This window comes from Copadichromis virginalis, linkage group LG7 (assembly GCF_057382275.1).
Source record: "Copadichromis virginalis isolate Kocher_CV1m ecotype Utaka linkage group LG7, C_Virginalis_male_GT1.1, whole genome shotgun sequence".
Taxonomy (NCBI): domain Eukaryota; kingdom Metazoa; phylum Chordata; class Actinopteri; order Cichliformes; family Cichlidae; genus Copadichromis; species Copadichromis virginalis.
Window position 1 is genome coordinate 876,203 of NC_140624.1, and position 16,968 is coordinate 893,170.

Below are 16,968 nucleotides of genomic sequence, written 5' to 3' on the forward strand. Positions count from 1 at the left end.
AGCCATGCCAGTTCTCAGTGCAAAGGTCCACAGTGTCCAGGTGCAGTGTACCCACACAGGACCACAGTTGCTATTTCTTTTGACATTCACAGGGATTTAGCAGCATGAGGAAAGCGGTTATTTATTTCTAATAAATTTCAATGTTTTACTTCAGCATAATACTAAATATAATCACTGTAATAAATAAATATTCAGTCACGTAAGTACGAAAAACTGTCTGCTCATGGTGATGGCCAGCTAATGATCTTGGAGAAGGAGAAGAACCAAGAAGGTTAATGGAGTGGTGATGGACATTAGCCTTTCAATAATGTCCAGTAAGGTAATACAGTCAGGGTGAACTGCCCCCAGAGAAAATGCAGAAGGTGAACCAGAGAGACAGACTGAAGCGCCAAAAGAGCCCTGCCTGTCTGCATCACCTGACCAGTATGTCACCTGGGCCCCCATCAAAAAGATGCAGTTATTTACTGTGAGCAAAGCGAGTCTCTCTTTGTTCAAAATAAGATTTGTGCAGTAAAACAGTAATTATCATGTAATACCTTACCGTACTAAGTGGTCCTAAGCCGGATGATGTAAATTGTGCATGAATTTAGTTGCATTACAAAAACTTGCTGACATCTCAGCTTGTTGTGCCATCGTGACTTTAGGCGCACCTCTGACCACAGCATGGTGCATGATATTCACTCAACTGGCAAATAACTGATGAAGGAACAAAACATATGAACACACACCTGCTGTGGACACTATCTGCTTTCACTTAAGTGAGTGCTATCACTAACTCACTTGCAATTCTACTTCAATGTGCAAACTTGAAACAGTATTGGAAGATGCTTTTGTTGGGATGGTTGTTCCTCTCACCCAGGGAGTCAAATAGAGATGGCGGCAGCAGTATTTGATGGTGCTGTTTAAGAGAGCAATAAAGTCTGCATTAGGCTGCGGGAGGAGGAGCAGTTTCATGCCATAAATCACAAGTTTGTCAGTTGAGTTAAAATGCATCACAACAATAACATGGCAGGTTAAAAATTAGCACAGCAAGGCAAAGGGGCTGTGGTGAGGCCTGGTCGGCAATGCCGTGCGGACGCACCTGCACGGCATCCACAATCGCGCCCGACATGGTAAAAAACGGGGGAGCAGGGGTTGTGTGTTATAAGCTGTGGTGTGATGGCAGCTTAAGAGCTGCAGCCGATGACAATAAATGGCTCTAAATGATGATCTGTGCTCCCGCCGTGCCTTATTCACACCATACTGGTGCCGAAACCCAGGACGCGGCACGGCGGGCCTACAAACGAGCCAGAGAGAGGAGCTGGCCTAGAGGGTGGCCAGCGGGAAGAGCTGCGGGTCCAGACCAAGTGTCACCTGGAGAGAACCTGGCAATGCTCCAAGCCTGGTCAGCATCGCCGCCGCCACCCCCGCCGGTGTATCCTGATGGTGGGGAAGCAGTGGAGGAGCCGCGAGAGGCACCTCAGCAGCCGGAGGTGGCAGACGAGGCGCGCGGGGATCTGCGCCTGCCAGAGGAGGGGGAACAGCCGGGTGAAGGGTTGCTCCTCCCGGGAGCGGTGGAGGAGCCGCTCCAACCGGAGGTGGCGGACGAGGCGCGCGAGGGTCTGCACTGGCCGGAGGAAGAGGAGCCGCACGAGGGGCTGCTCGAGCCGGGAGTGGCGGCGGTGGTGACTGAGGAGACGAAGGTCCCTGTGCCAGGGGATCCTGATCTATTGGACCTGGCGTGCGCCAAGCTTGAGATCGGTGTGCTCGCCAAACCGGTCTCACCTCCACTAGAGGCCGGTGCATGCCGGACATCTGCCCAGCCGCCCGTGAGCAAGGGCTCACAACCGTGCCTGCAGGGTTGTGCCAGCTCGCCAGGTGGCCGACCTCCGGACCAGCATCTTCCAGCTCTTCCCGCCGCCGCTGGAGGCTTGGGCGGCCTCCGGAAAAGACACGGTCCTGTCACCGGGTTGGAAACCGGTTGGGAGGAGTAGGTTCGGCTGGATGGCTCCCTGGCCTCAATCAGGCGATGGGGGTGTGTGGTGAGCAGTGTTGGTCAAGTTACTTGAAAAAAGTAATCAGTAACTAATTACTGATTACCTCCCCCAAAAAAGCAATCCCATTACTTTACTGATTACTTATTTTCAAAAGTAATTAATTACTTAGTTACTTAGTTACTTTTTAAAAACACGATTTACACCCTGAAGAGGTGATAAAGCGATAGATCTTTCAGCCCAATTCTACTTTTTCTACATAATCCATCATACAAAATGTAATCAAATGGAAAAGTCTCTTTTTAAAACTTGTTTCTCTGACTGGAAGAAATTAGTTTAACATTTAAACCTATTTTCTGCACATTCCAGCTCATAAAATAAAATATTTTTGTGTTTACACTCAGTCTTTCAAATAGATGCAAGTAAAACACAGCAGAAAATAAATAAAGTCAAAGACTCAGCGGTGCTGTTGCTCTATTTTCACCTGTAAAGCAGGAGTGAGGTAGGCGGAGGTTTACCCTGGTGCAGGTGTGCCGCGGTCAGTGGAAGAATCCGCGAGTTTCCCATTACGTCGTAGCTACTCGGTGCTTGTTGGAAGTTTAGGGGTTTTTTCGCTGTAAAAATACGTTTTCTTCCCACGCACAGCGGACACTAATGTTTTTGTCACTTTTTATGGAATCAAACTCAAAGTAAGGTCAGTACTTCCACGCTTTAAACGCTGCACGCTCATACTCTCTCCCACAATCGATATATGATCCATTGTTGATCTGCACACAGCTGTTGTCACGAATGGCGCACTCGCTTACGTCACTGTCATGAGACACTCTCGCAAAAAATCACGGTTGGTAAAAAAAATCATGGTAAAACACGGAGGAGCAGGGGTTGTGTGTTGTCAGTCGTGGTGTGATGTGTGGCTGGCAGCTTTAGAGCTGCAGCCAATGACGATTAATGGCTCTAAATGATGATCGGTGCTCCCGCCGTGCCTTATTCACACCACAGGGGCACTTTGGGATTTAGGAATGAAATGGTGATTTCACATGTGGCTTTTTTTTTTTTGCAGTCACCTTTGACCTTGGTGGCCATGACAGCTTACAGATTTGTATCTGATACAGACTGACGACCTGTCCAAGGTGCACCCACCTTTGCAGCAGATTCCAGACCTCATGGATGGATAGACTCCTCCCACTAAACTGCCTATGCCTCGAACATATTTAATAATAATTTTTGGTTGCATTTATATAGCGCTTTACAATTCCACTATTCATTCACTCTCACATTCACACGCTGGTGGAGGCAGCTACAGTTGTAGCCACAGCTGCCCTGGGGCAGACTGACAGAAGCAAGGCTGCCATATCGCACCATCGGCCCCTCTGGCCAACACCAGTAGGCAAGTAGGGTAAAGTGTCCTGTCCAAGGACACAACGACCTGGACAGAGAGCCCGGGGATCGAACTGGCGACCTTCCGGTTACAGATGCGATTCCCAACCCCCTGAGCCACGGTCTTGTAACCACGGTCTTGATTTGTAAACCTGATTCCCTTTTCATTATTTCCTATATATTTAATTGTTTGTGTCTCAGTGTTACAGTCTGCGCAGCTACTAGTTAACATTCTGAATTTCCTGTTTAAGCTGAAACCAGAACTTCTAATCAAATATTGAGGTGTTTACAGAATCTCTACTTCACTTCGCTTCACTCATTCACTTTCTTCTCCCTCCCTGTTCTCCTTTCCCTCCACGCCCTGTTCTGTCAATCATCTGCCACAAATTATGCAGATTTCTTCCTTTAAAAACATACTGCATTCAGAATTTCCATCCATCCTTCCTCCCCTCTACACTTCCTTCCATGGATGACCTCAACTTCATTTGCAGAAGCAACATTTCACGCTCACTCCTTCTGTTTTCCTGTCTCGCTCGTTCTCTCTTTAGCATCATTAAAGGTTGGCCTGACAGGGAGGTGTGGTGCAAAGGGTTGAAGGGTGTGTGAATGTATGTGTGGGAGTACGTGTCCGTGTGTCAACATGAGGACAAGATATGCATAATATAATGTAAGAGGGGGATGTGGTACGTGTATAATGGTCTGACATGAACTTTTCTTTTGAACCTTTCGACCTTGAAAGGAACTGAGCTGGACTCACTATGTGAGGAAGCTGACCAAGGCCATGCTAATAAAACACTTCCTGCTGGGAAGGCATCGTTTTGTTTTTTTGTCTGTTTGATTTTGGAAAGAGAACAATTTGTGAGTTTTAAAAATATACTTGCATCAACTGCTTGCTGTCGATATTGTTGGTGAATTACACATGTTTACAACAACAGTAATATTTGGAGAGTTCTAACCCGATCAAAGATTCTGTGATGCTGATATCGTAATCTGTTATTGCTCATTTGTAATAAAAAGACAACGTTCTTTAGATATTAAGATTATGAAGCGCCTTGAGGCGACTTTTGTTGTGATTTGGCGCTATATAAATAAAATTGAATTGAATTGAATTGAAGATTCAGTCTCAAATAGATTTTTGTTTTTATTCACTGTAAGAAATTATTCTGCAGAAAAACATCCCCAGTTGTCATGTTTTGCGCTGTGTGGCAGACTTGGTTGGGACTCAAACGCAGGACTTGGAGACAGAATGTTTGACAAAGGGCGGCAGCTTCTGGGAAAAACAAACTAAAAACAAAATACATGAATACTAAAGAAACAAACAAAACAAGACCTAGAACTAAGAAACTCCTGACTGGTGATTAGTGACTGGACAAGACTTGACGTGACTGGAGAACATGGAACTGCACACGACACACAGCAGCGTGGAGGATGCGACAACAAACAGGGAAAGACCGAGGACTTACATGCAGCGGCAGGATAACAAGAGGATGGGGAACAGGTGGAAACACAGCTGGGACTAACAAATTTCCCACGTGTGGGACTAATAAAGGTTATCTTATCTTATCTTATCTTAATCAGACATAACAAAGGAGAAGCAAAACTGAACCCACCAACAAAGGACGCGAGACTGTCAAAGTAAAACATGACATATGCACAAGGACACGGACTGGACACCGAGACAAGACTGACTGGATATGAAACATGTACCACAGCGAGAACACAGTGACTGAAACTAGAAGTTAGAACAATAAATATAACATCAAGAGAACAAATATAAATTCAACACAAAACATCACAGATCCAGTGCCGTGACACCGGTGTCATAGGTGTTTAAGGCTAAGCTCATTTCAAACGTTTCAAACAATCATATGTATGTTATGGCTGCTCAGTGAGAACTACTGTCCTCTGAAAAAACTGCTATTAATGAATTCAGAAAAGCAAGCCTACATCTTAGTTAATTGTTGATGATGCTATTATTGATCATGAAACTGACCTCATGGCCCATTGTTAATCACTGGTGATAGTTTCAGTCATTGTGTAAATATACTCTTTATAAGGTTGGAAACCTACAGACAGCTGGGACTGAAGAATGATCTCCCACTCAAAACATCCAGATGAACAGAATCAACTTTCTGTGATAATGTCAAAGAGGGATGAAAACATACACGATGCTTTATGACAGAACATGTCTTGAGATGAAAGGAGATGGATCACTATGTACATTTTACAAGTGTGGAGAGGCATCCAAGCCCTCAAGAAACTACAAAGTCCAGAGCCGCCGCGCGTTGACAGCAGCCTCAAACTCGCAGAGGAGCTCAACAACTTATTTGCTTGGCTTGGTTTGCTCCCTCACGTCTGCAGTTATAAAGTGCTTCGAGTTGATAGTGTCTCAGCACATCAGAAACTCTCTACCCCCCTCCCTTGACAGCCACCAGTTTGCTTACAGAGCAAATTGTTCCACGGAGGATGCCATCACTCTTCACAGAGCGCTGAGCCATCTGGAGAACAGGAGCAGCTCCGTGTAGATGCTCTTTGTGGACTACAGTTTAGCTCACCATAATCCCATCCTCACCACCAAACTGGACCACCTTCAGATCCCCCCTGCCACCTGCTCCTGGATCAAAGACTTCCTCACCAACCGGTCTTAAACAGTCCACCAATCCCCACCCCCCACTGTCACACAGCAGGACTGTGTTCTCGGCCCCCTACTGTACACCCTGACTGCACACTGACCCACCCGACCGATGCCATCATCAAGTATGCCGATGACACGACCGTGGTTGGTCTCATCCCTGATGGAGATGAGACGCCGTACAGGGCGGAGGTAGAAAACCTGTCCCGCCGAACGTCCTTAAAACCAAAGAACTCATATTGGACTACAGGAGGCAGAGACCGGCCATCACCAGATCCACCTGTCTCAGGTAAACCAAGGCCATCACAGGTGACCCCTCACACCCTGCTCACCACACAGCAAATCCAGCATGTCCAAATTAACACTGTCGGATTTGATTTCAACACTATTAAAGTGTCTATATGGGTCCACACCAGAGAGTGTTAATTTAACTCTTTTTGGAGAGTTGGTACGTTAACTCTGATTTAGTGTTAAACACCAAATCTGTCTGGAGTTGATAATTTAACACTTGGTGTTAAGAGTTTATATATTAACTCTCAAAGAGTATTTTAGTTTAACTACGTAAGAGTTATCTTCTAATTCATCTAAAAAGCGGGAATTTTACTGTTCTGAACTTCTAGAAATTTCTTCTGGAAATAGACATTTACTAAAAAGACGCAATGGTTTTTGAAAAACATTTATTCTGAACTGTGCACCACAATTTCAAAACATTTTCTGAAAGATGTAACAGTGTACATGTTCTCACTTTCATTAGAATTTTGTTTATCAAAAGGTCTGACATGGTAAATGCAAATAACAGCATCTCATCACTTATTTCTTCAATACAATATGCATGTCCTTCATTCATCCCTTTGTGGAACTTCAACGCACTTCTGCTCTCCCCCATATTCCATCTTCACAAGCATATCCTGTGTGGAGATTGAATAAAAATTAGTTGACACTAATTAATGGCACAAATAATCCAGTAAACAATTGCAGCACAGTGAAAAAAAAGGAATCCTCTTTGAGCCATTACTTGTGTAAAGTATTTTCCCAAAAGACAAGGACACAGGCAACAGGTAATACTGAACTAAATGTAAAACCTCAACCTTTTTCATTTTTACCTAAACCGTGTGCACAAAACTCTGGAGGGATCTATGCTAACGTAGAATCCAGTCAGGACGTCTGCTACTTGTCAGGGTTCCTGGGTCGTTGACCCAGTGATTTCAGTTTGTTCATGTTCAGTTTAGTTCGCCACATTAATGTTTTCACTTCCTGTTTTTTCCCCGTGTCAGCTTGTCTCTCGTGTCATTAGTCAGATTATGTTCAGCCCTGTACTCACCTGTTTCCAATCATTGTCATCATTCAACCTGTGTATTTAAGTTCCTCGGTTTCACCAGTTCTCTGTCGTGTCATTGATATTGATGTTCATGTCGTCCCTCCGTCTGTATGTTCAGTTAGTCAGCCAGCCATTCTTCCAGTCTTTCAGCCAGCCAGTCACTCCATCGTTCCTGCTTTGTTCATTCGCCCTCCAATAAATCCTCTTCATTTCTGCACCGTGAGTCCAGCGTTTGGGTCATCTCTTCCACGCCTCCACACACAACCTCTGACAGAATGACACGACCCGTGCCAAGAAGACACGCTTTTGACCCAGCAGACTTGGACCTCTACGAGCGGCAGGAGGTAGCGCTCTCCTTGTGGGCGGAAAAGCTCAAGGAGAGACAGCGGCTCTTCGCGGAGCGAGAGCACGTCTTCGAGGGCACTCGCTTGGCTCTGGGCGGGCCTCGGAGACGCCGCGTTCTCCCACCTGCTGCCTCACCTGCACCGGAGCATTTGCAATTCCCGGTGGTGAGTTCCAGCGACTGTTTTCCACCCTCATTTGACTCTCCACTTCAAACCAATAATAAACCCATCTTTGATTCATGGGACGTTTCCCTCCTAGAGGATGAAGTGGACTGGGAAGAGTTTTTCTGCTCTGCTCCTCCAAAGACTGTAAATAGTGGTGGCAGGAAAACCCGGACATTCTCCAATAAACCTGCCAGTAACACACACACCGTCACTATTTCCACACCCATTATTCAGCCATTTCCCACCAGCACGGGGGCCCAGTCTACACCCACACCAGTGCCAGCTCCCAGGAGGAGGGCAGCTGCGACCCGGTCTACCTCCACACCCGCTTCTGTTTCTCAGGTGGGGGTGACTGGTGTCCAGCCGCCTTCCGTGCCCATCCCAGCGCCCAGGCCGAGGGCAGCCAGAACCCAGCTTGACCTCCCTAGAGACTTGGAAGAGCTAACCGGTTCACCTGCTACGTCACCACTTCATCCACCTCCTGACCCAGCCTTTCACGCCCTTGCACTATCCCTAGTTAGATTAGCTGAACTGTCCCCTGTCCAGGCACCAGCTTTACTAGCCCAAGCCGTAATTTTATCTCCATCACTAGCTCAATCTGTAGCTCAGCCAGTAGCCACACCAACCTCAGCTCCGTCGTCAGCCTCACCTACCCCTGTTCATCCCTTAGCATCTCCACTCCAGTCAGTTCCCTCACCTGCTGTTCAGCTTCCACTCCAGTCAGTTCCCTCACCTGTAGTTCAGTCTCCTCCTGCCTTCCAGTCTGTAGCTCAGTCTGCTCCTGTCCAGTCAGTCCAGTCTGCTCCTGTCCCCCAGCCTGTCCAGTCTGTCGTTCACTCTTCTGTAGTCCAGTCTGCCGCCCAGTGCCCTGTAGTCCAGTCGCCTCCTGTTTCCCAGTCGCCTGTCCACCATCCCGTTCAGTTCCCGGACCTGCAGCCACAGCACCCAGAGCCAGCTGTGAGCTCTTCTGCTCCTCAGCCAGGGGTTTCCGCGCCTGCTGGCCCGGCCGCTCCTCAGCCAGGGGTTTCCTCGCCCACTGGCCCTGCCTGTCTCCAGCCAGAGGCTTCCGCGCCTACTGGCCCGGCATCAGACTCAGCTTCAGCTTCGCCTGACCCAGCTTCAGCTTCGCCTGGTCCAGCTTCAGCTTCGCCTGGTCCAGCCTCGGCCTCAGCTTCAGCTTCGCCTGGTCCAGCCTCGCCTTCGCCTGGTCCAGCCTCGCCTTCGCCTGGTCCAGCCTCAGCCTCAGCCTCTGCTTCTGCTTCGCCTGGTCCGGCCTCGGCTTCTGCTTTGCCTGGTCCTACAGCTGCTCCTCAGTCTCCACCGGCTCCCGAGCCGCCTCCCGAGCCGCCTCCTGCAGCTGCTCCTCGGCCGCCTTCTCCTCGTAACCGGCGCGGTCGACCACCGGACCGGCTGAGTGGCCGCCGTTGCCTTCCGCACGGCCGGACCCCGGACCGCCTTCGCCTGAGTGGCCGCCGTTGCCTTCCGCACGGCCGGCCCCCGGACCAGCGCTGTCGTCATCGCCGTTGCCTTCCGCCCGGTCGGCCTCCCGAACTGTGTCCACGTCGCCGCCGTTGCCTTCCGCGCGGTCGGCCTCCCGAACTGTGTCCACGTCGCCGCTGCCTTCCGCACGGTCGGCCTCCCGAACTCGGGCCACGTCGCCGCCCACCTGAACTGTCTCTGTGTGGACTCCATCCCTCCGTCCTGGGCCCCCTCCGCCCGCCCTGTTCTTTTTCTTTTGGCCGTCGGGTGCCGGCCTTTGAAGGGGGGGGGGGGGGGGGGGGGGTACTGTCAGGGTTCCTGGGTCGTTGACCCAGTGATTTCAGTTTGTTCATGTTCAGTTTAGTTCGCCACATTAATGTTCTCACTTCCTGTTTTTTCCCGTGTCAGCCTGTCTCCCGTGTCATTAGTCAGATTATGTTCAGCCCTGTACTCACCTGTTTCCAATCATTGTCATCATTCAACCTGTGTATTTAAGTTCCTCGGTTTCACCAGTTCTCTGTCGTGTCATTGATATTGATGTTCATGTCATCCCTCCGTCTGTATGTTCAGTTAGTCAGCCAGCCATTCTTCCAGTCTTTCAGCCAGCCAGTCACTCCATCGTTCCTGCTTTGTTCATTCACCCTCCAATAAATCCTCTTCATTTCTGCACCGTGAGTCCAGCGTTTGGGTCATCTCTTCCACGCCTCCACACACAACCTCTGACACTACTGCTGTTTGCTCGGTTTTGTTATGGGCGATCGTTTTCAGGCTTCAAGTAGCACCATTATACCAACATTTCACATTCTAGACACTGTTTTAGGTGTATTTGACCAAAAATGTGACTGAAAATTCACATGCAAGCTTTTTTCCAAGGCTGTGGTATTTGCCCGCAGACAATACCTTTCAGCTAGCTAAAATAGAATATTATGCTATCAGCGAGCAACATGGCTAATGCCTTTCACACAGCTTTGTCTCAACTCCAAAGAGCCACAGAAGTAAAAGCTCATAATAATAATTGAAACGATCTTTGAAGAAATGACTTACCAAGCATGGCAAACAACTCAAATATGTAGAGCAAAATGTTCTGAAACGGCTTCACTTCAGCTTCGATTGGAGCCTATGGTGCTGGGGTCGGAGTCTGTGAATTTACTCTATTGGTGTCATAGCCCCTGTAGGAGGTCAAGAGTTAATGTCTCCATTGTAACACCTCCAGATTTAACATAGAAACACTCATTTTTAGCACTTGATTTTAACTACTATAATTTTAATTCAATTCTATTTTATTTATATAGCGCCAAATCACAACAAAAGTCGCCTCAAGGCACTTCATAGATACAGAGAAAAACCCAACAATCATATGACCCCCTATGAGCAAGCACTTTGGCGACAGTGGAAAGGAAAAACTCCCTTTTAACAGGAAGAAACCTCTGACAGAACCAGGCTCAGGGAGGGGCGGGGCCATCTGCTGCGACCGGTTGGGGTGAGAGAAGGAAGACGGGATAAAAGACATCCTGTGGAAGAGAGACAGAGGTTAATAACAGATATGATTCAATGCAGAGAGGTCTGTTAATAGACCTTTACACCTCAGAGACATTAAAAGAATGTGACTCTACTTAGAGTAAAATTAACTCTACTTTTGCAAGAAGACTACTAACACCAAAACATTTAACACTTTTGAATTTGCTGTGCTCCTGTTTCACCCGCTGCCCTCTGGTTGGCGGCTCGGGTCAAACAGGTCCCACAGCTGCAGACTCACAAACAGCTTCTTCCCCTGGCCATTCACCCCTGCCCACTCACCTCACTAATCTGAGCCATGGTCTGATTAACCCCCATCACTCAAGTCTTTTCTTTGCACCACTTCCAAGGACTTTCCCCTTTTGTTGTATATATTTCTCCTGTTTGCTATTTATTCCTGCTGCCAACTATTTATGTATTTATATGTATGTCTGTATTATTGCAGGGTCTGTACAACATACAGTGCCCTGAGATGACTGTTGTTATTTGATGCAATATAAATAAAATAAAATTGAATGAATTAATCATATCGGCTGCTCCAAAAAAAGAGGAAACAAGCAATCACTAAAAATGTATGTAGTGGGTATTATAAATGATGTACAATGGAAGAAATGAGGAAAAGTTTTGACAAAAGACTATTCAAAACATTTAGTGGTATAAAAATAGGAAGTAACTGGCAGTCCCAGACCAGTAGCCTGTGTGCCAGCCACTGCCATAAATATTTAGTTCCAAGTGAAAAGAGCAGAGAGCATTTCAGAAGAAAGAACTTCCTTTCTGCAAATCTGACTGCCACGCAAAGATACACATGATAGTTTTGTAAGCAGAGACAAGTAGAGACAAGTAGAGCTAAAGCTTTACCACTGGGACTTACCTCGTGATTTTACGCTTTTGAAACCTTGTGATGAACCTTCTGTGCATTAAAATCCTGGTGTTTTTAAACCTCATATGACAAATGAGAGGTTGAACTGAAACTTAGGGATAATCACACTAATTTGTGCTCCTGTGTGAACAATGACCTGGTAATACCTGGTTTGTTTATGAGGATTGTAATGCATGTGGGACACAACAAGTAACTGCTTCTGGAAGCAGAACATCTCCAAGGAAGGTCTATCATAGCGACCCAGCCTGCAAGCATCCCTCGCCAAATGGACCGGAGCTCGTCATCAGGACCACCTGAGTTAGTGGGTGGAGGCTCCAGATTCACTGTGGGCTCTGAGCCAAGCAGGTGTTTCTCCAGCTTCCCCCAGCACTTCAGAGTTATTAGTTAGTGAATGGACCCCATATGCCGTGGGAGTGTCTGTTCGGGTGTGGTCCAGGTTCCTGTTGCCTGTCCCCTAGGGTGGAGTTGGCCAGCTCATCACCTGCTTCCAATTTCCGGGCCTCTATCTGGAGGGTTTTTAGGCCAGCGCTGCCTGCCACTCCTTGCCAGTTCGTCCTGCTACCACTAGTGGTAAACTAGGCCTCCACTGTGTTTGGACTCTGTTTGCCTAGATCGTGGGTAAATGTGTTCTCCGTCTCCTGTGTTCTCTAGATACATCTCCCGTCGTGCTCATCAGCAGCGCTGGCTCTGTTTCCACTCCATTCTCCAGTCTGCCTAGAACCCTAAGACTACACACTCACCTTCTCCTCGGCCTGCCCTCCAGCCCGTCCTTCAACAGTGGATCTCTCTCCCCTGGACACCCTGGAACCTGGACCAGCTTCCCCACATTCTCAGCCATCCCTGGGACGCTCCCATGGCAACCACTCCCCTGCCTAATAGTTGGTGTCTTCAAGTAGGCACAAGACTCTCCACTAGTACCACTCACCTCAGCCCTTTAATTGTTAACCAGATCAGTAAAACCTCTCTCCTGTGTTTGCAGAAGTTCCCGCCCTTGTTCTCCTTGTGTCCCACGTCCGTTTCCTCGTCCTCTGGTCTCCCTCAGTTCCTGCGAATAGTTTCTGTTAGACCCAGCCTTGTTTAAGTACCTTTTTTCCTTCCAAATAAATTGTACATAGTTCGAGCAATTGAGTCTGGTCTTGAGTCCACAGCATCCTTGTTTGTGACACCCAGTGACAGTGGCGGAGAATGGAAGCAGCTCCTGCCTCAGATGTTTGCTTCTAGGCCACTGATCCTTATAGTGAGAGAGTCATCACAATAAATGGACCCTCTGCAGTTACAGTGGGACCAAACCACAGAAACATGGTATAGTCCAGATTAAAGGACCATCCCATAGTCTCACAGATGAGGGTAGGAGGCACAAGTCAAAGAAAATAGTCTAGAGGACGAGCGAGTGGTGGCATTGATCCAAAATCTAAGAGCTGAGTTTGTTTTAGCAAACCTGCTACTAGCAAGACAGAGTGAGTTTAGTCTGTGCTGACAGTGCACACAACTGCCACCTTTACAATCCACAGAAAGGTCAGGCAAAAACCACCAAGAGTCAAATAATGGGAAGTAAGTAGTTTCAAAACTATGAAGTAAGTGTAGTGAAGTGTTGCACGGCTGTGATAATACTATGACATCATAACCAGACCTTATATACACCTATATATACATTAAATCACTGCAGAGACATGAGAGATACCAAGGGAACTGAGAAAAATCATTCGTTCACACTAACTGTTATGAAACTGTCAAAATATCTACTATAGTCAGTGTAATATAATAACAATGAAAGACACTTATTTATGATGTTGTTTTCACATTGTTTCCATGCAGTCTAAAGTAAGTCTTTCCTTTTTGGTCAGAGTAAAGACTCACAACGCTACTCATCATAGATGACACCAGCAACATTTAAGCATCTCTTTCTCGCTCTTTCACACACATACATGCAGATATCCACAGATACTTGTAATTTCATTGCCTTAGGACGGATTATAAATGCATGGCTAAACTATGCACTCTGACCCTCAACACCATCTCCCCTCCATGTTTTCGTATTGGTGTGTTTTCACTTACACAACCCTGAATACAAAATTACAAATGTCTGACAGAGAAGATCCGGCCTCGCAAGGCCATGTACATGTTTTTAATGAAGGACAGGGTTGCGAGGATTAAAGACAGACAAAATTACAAAGATAACATTGGTGCAGAAGGAAAGAACAAAGTAAGGAGAGACAGACCCAGTACATCCCACCACTACTCTCTCCTCACCACTTTTATTCTATTTTGTCAGCTACTCACATTTTAGCTTTAGGTGATTTTAACAACATTCATTAAAACTTCAGAAAAAAAATAAGCTTAAGCTGATATCATCGTTATCATCTAAAAAGTCACTTTAATGTGGCTGATTGCATGATGAATATGATAGAGTGACAACATCAGAAATAATATGATCGTAAAATGTTAGAATTCATTCATTATTCACATTGATTGAATCTGATAGCGATCAAAAACTTAAATATCAGTGCACCAGTGTCTGTCCACATAATATTTTGTTGCCGCTATTCTGTCAGGTTATAATTTTATGAATTATTTTGACTTTTAAAACTCTATGTCAAAATATAGAAACACACCAGGAACAGTGAAGCTGCATGTGAAGCACATCTCCAGTCTGATTTATAGAACAAGAGGTCCTGTCACCACCTTGAATCACAATGGTCAAGTTGGAGTCTAAGAGAAACACAGCGGACGACAGCGGACTTATTTCACAACAGGAAGTACATGTCCCTAAAATCCTCCTAATGAGGTCATGTGAGGAATGATTTCTTGGCACATTTAAGGTTAATTAGGGTTTGACTACTATGGCATATCTGTGGATTGTCACTGATCACAAGGATCACTTTAATTCTGAAAGCAGAAATTGCCTCAAAATGACTTTATGAATATCACGTTGTCACGTGTATTTCACTGGCAAACACATGGATACGTCGTACTGAGCAGGGATAACTCAGCAGGTAGAGTGTTGACACCATGATCGCAAGGTCGAGGGTTCGAATCCACCTAACGGCTACCCTGAGGTACCCCTCAGCAAGGTACCGTCCCTACACACTGCTCCCCAGGTTCCCAGTAACTGCCCTCTGCTTCACAGAATGAATAGGTTAAATGCAGAGAGGAATTTCCCAACGGTGATCGACAAAGTATACATTATTTTCGTGGCCACAATTTTAGATTCAAAAAGAGAAACAGAGCAGCCAGCTGATCTGTCAGCATGCTTGTGTGTCTGTATGAGCGCTTCTATCCGTCTGGACTCTGACAGCAGGGTATCAGAGCTCACCAACTGCTGCCCCGTACTGATGCTTGACGAATGAACACACACATGCACACAGAATTTTGCCAAGTGTTCACAAAGGTGATTTTTCACCTTATAATTTGTCTTTCTTTGCTCCCTTGTGTGTGTGTGTGTGTGTGTGTGTGTGTGTGCTCGTGTGTGTGTGTGTGTGTGTGTGTGTGTGTGTGTGTGTGCTCGTGTGTGTGTGTGTGTGCTCGTGTGTGTGTGTGTGTGTGTGTGTGTGTGTGTGTGTGTGCTCATGTGTGTGTGTGTGTGTGTGTGTGTGTGTGCTCATGTGTGTGTGTGTGTGTGTGTGTGTGTGTGTGTGTGTGTGTGTGCTCGTGTGTGTGTGTGTGTGTGCTCGTGTGTGTGTGTGTGTGTACAGCTGTGCACCGCTGATCTTCCTCTCTTGTGGACAGCTCACACTGAGCAGGTGTGCACAAGCTCTCCTCTATATGTCCTACATACACGCCCACATCCACACACACACAGAGCTGACCGAAGAAAAGGCTTAGAGGAAGAGAAATGAGTTATTATCCTTCTTTCAGCTGCTCTCTTTATGGGTCTCCACAGCGGATCATTTGCCTCCCTCTCATCATTTCCATAACATCCTAACACCAAACCTCTGCATGTCCTCCGTCACTTTATCCATTAACCTCTCATTTATTTTCCTTCTCTCCTCTTTTCCTCCCAACTCCATCTTCACGATCCTTTGTCCAATATATATTCTAGATCTCCTCTCCACATGTCCAAACCATCTCAGCCTCGCTTTCTAAAGGCTGGTTTGTCTCCAAAAACTCAACCTGAGCTGTCCCTCTGATGTGCTCCAGGATTTCTAAAACTGTCCATCTTTAACTCTGTCACCTCCAGATCACCATCCTGTCTCCAAACTGTCTTTGTAAGTCTTCCCTTTCACTCTTGCTGCTATCCTATCACAAATCAACCTTGACTCTCAACTCCAGCCACTCCACTGTTGTGCACTGTCTTTAGATGTTTGACCTCAGGTATTTAAACTCATCTGTCTTCACTGTCTCTACTCCTTGCATCTTCACCTTTCAGCCTGTCTCTCTCTGTTGTTCACACACATGTATTTTGTCTTGCTTCTACGAACATTCAGTCCTCTTCTTTCCAGTGAATATCTCCACCTGCTCCATACTCTTACCATCAGTGTTGGTCAAGTTACTTGAAAAAAGTAATCAGTAACTAATTACTGATTACTTCCCCAAAAAAGTAATCCCGTTACTTTACTGATTACTTATTTTCAAAAGTAATTAATTACTTAGTTACTTAGTTACTTTTTAAAAACACGATTTACAACCTGAAGAGGTGATAAAGTGATAGATCTTTCAGTCCAATTCTACTTTTTCTGCATAATCCATCATACAAAATGTAATCAAATGGAAAAGTCTATTTTTAAAGATAAGATAAGATAAGATAACCTTTATTAGTCCCACACGTGGGAAATTTGTTTTGTCACAGCAGGAAGTGGACAGTGCAAAAGTTATGAGGCAAAAATTAGAATACAATAAGAATAAATACAGTACACAACTGTACAGAATAGAATAAAATAAAATACTATATACAGTAGAATAAAATAAAATAAATATACAATAAGATAAAAATAGAATACAAATACAAATACTATATACAACTGAGTAAAAATACAACGATGACAGAAAGGATTATTGCACTTGGTATTATTGCATATGTATGGATGTGTGTGCTTGATCAGTTAAAGTCTTTATTATGGAGTCTGACAGCAGTGGGGAGGAAAGACCTGCGAAATCTCTCCGTCCCACACCGTGGGTGCCGCAGTCTCCCACTGAAGGAGCTGCTCAGTGCTGTCACAGTCTGCTGCATGGGGTGGGAGATGTTGTCCATCAGGGATGACAGCTTAGCCGCCGTTCTCCTGTCACTCACCACCTCCACTGGGTCCAGAGGGCATCCTAGAACAGAGCTGGCCCTTCGGATCACCCTG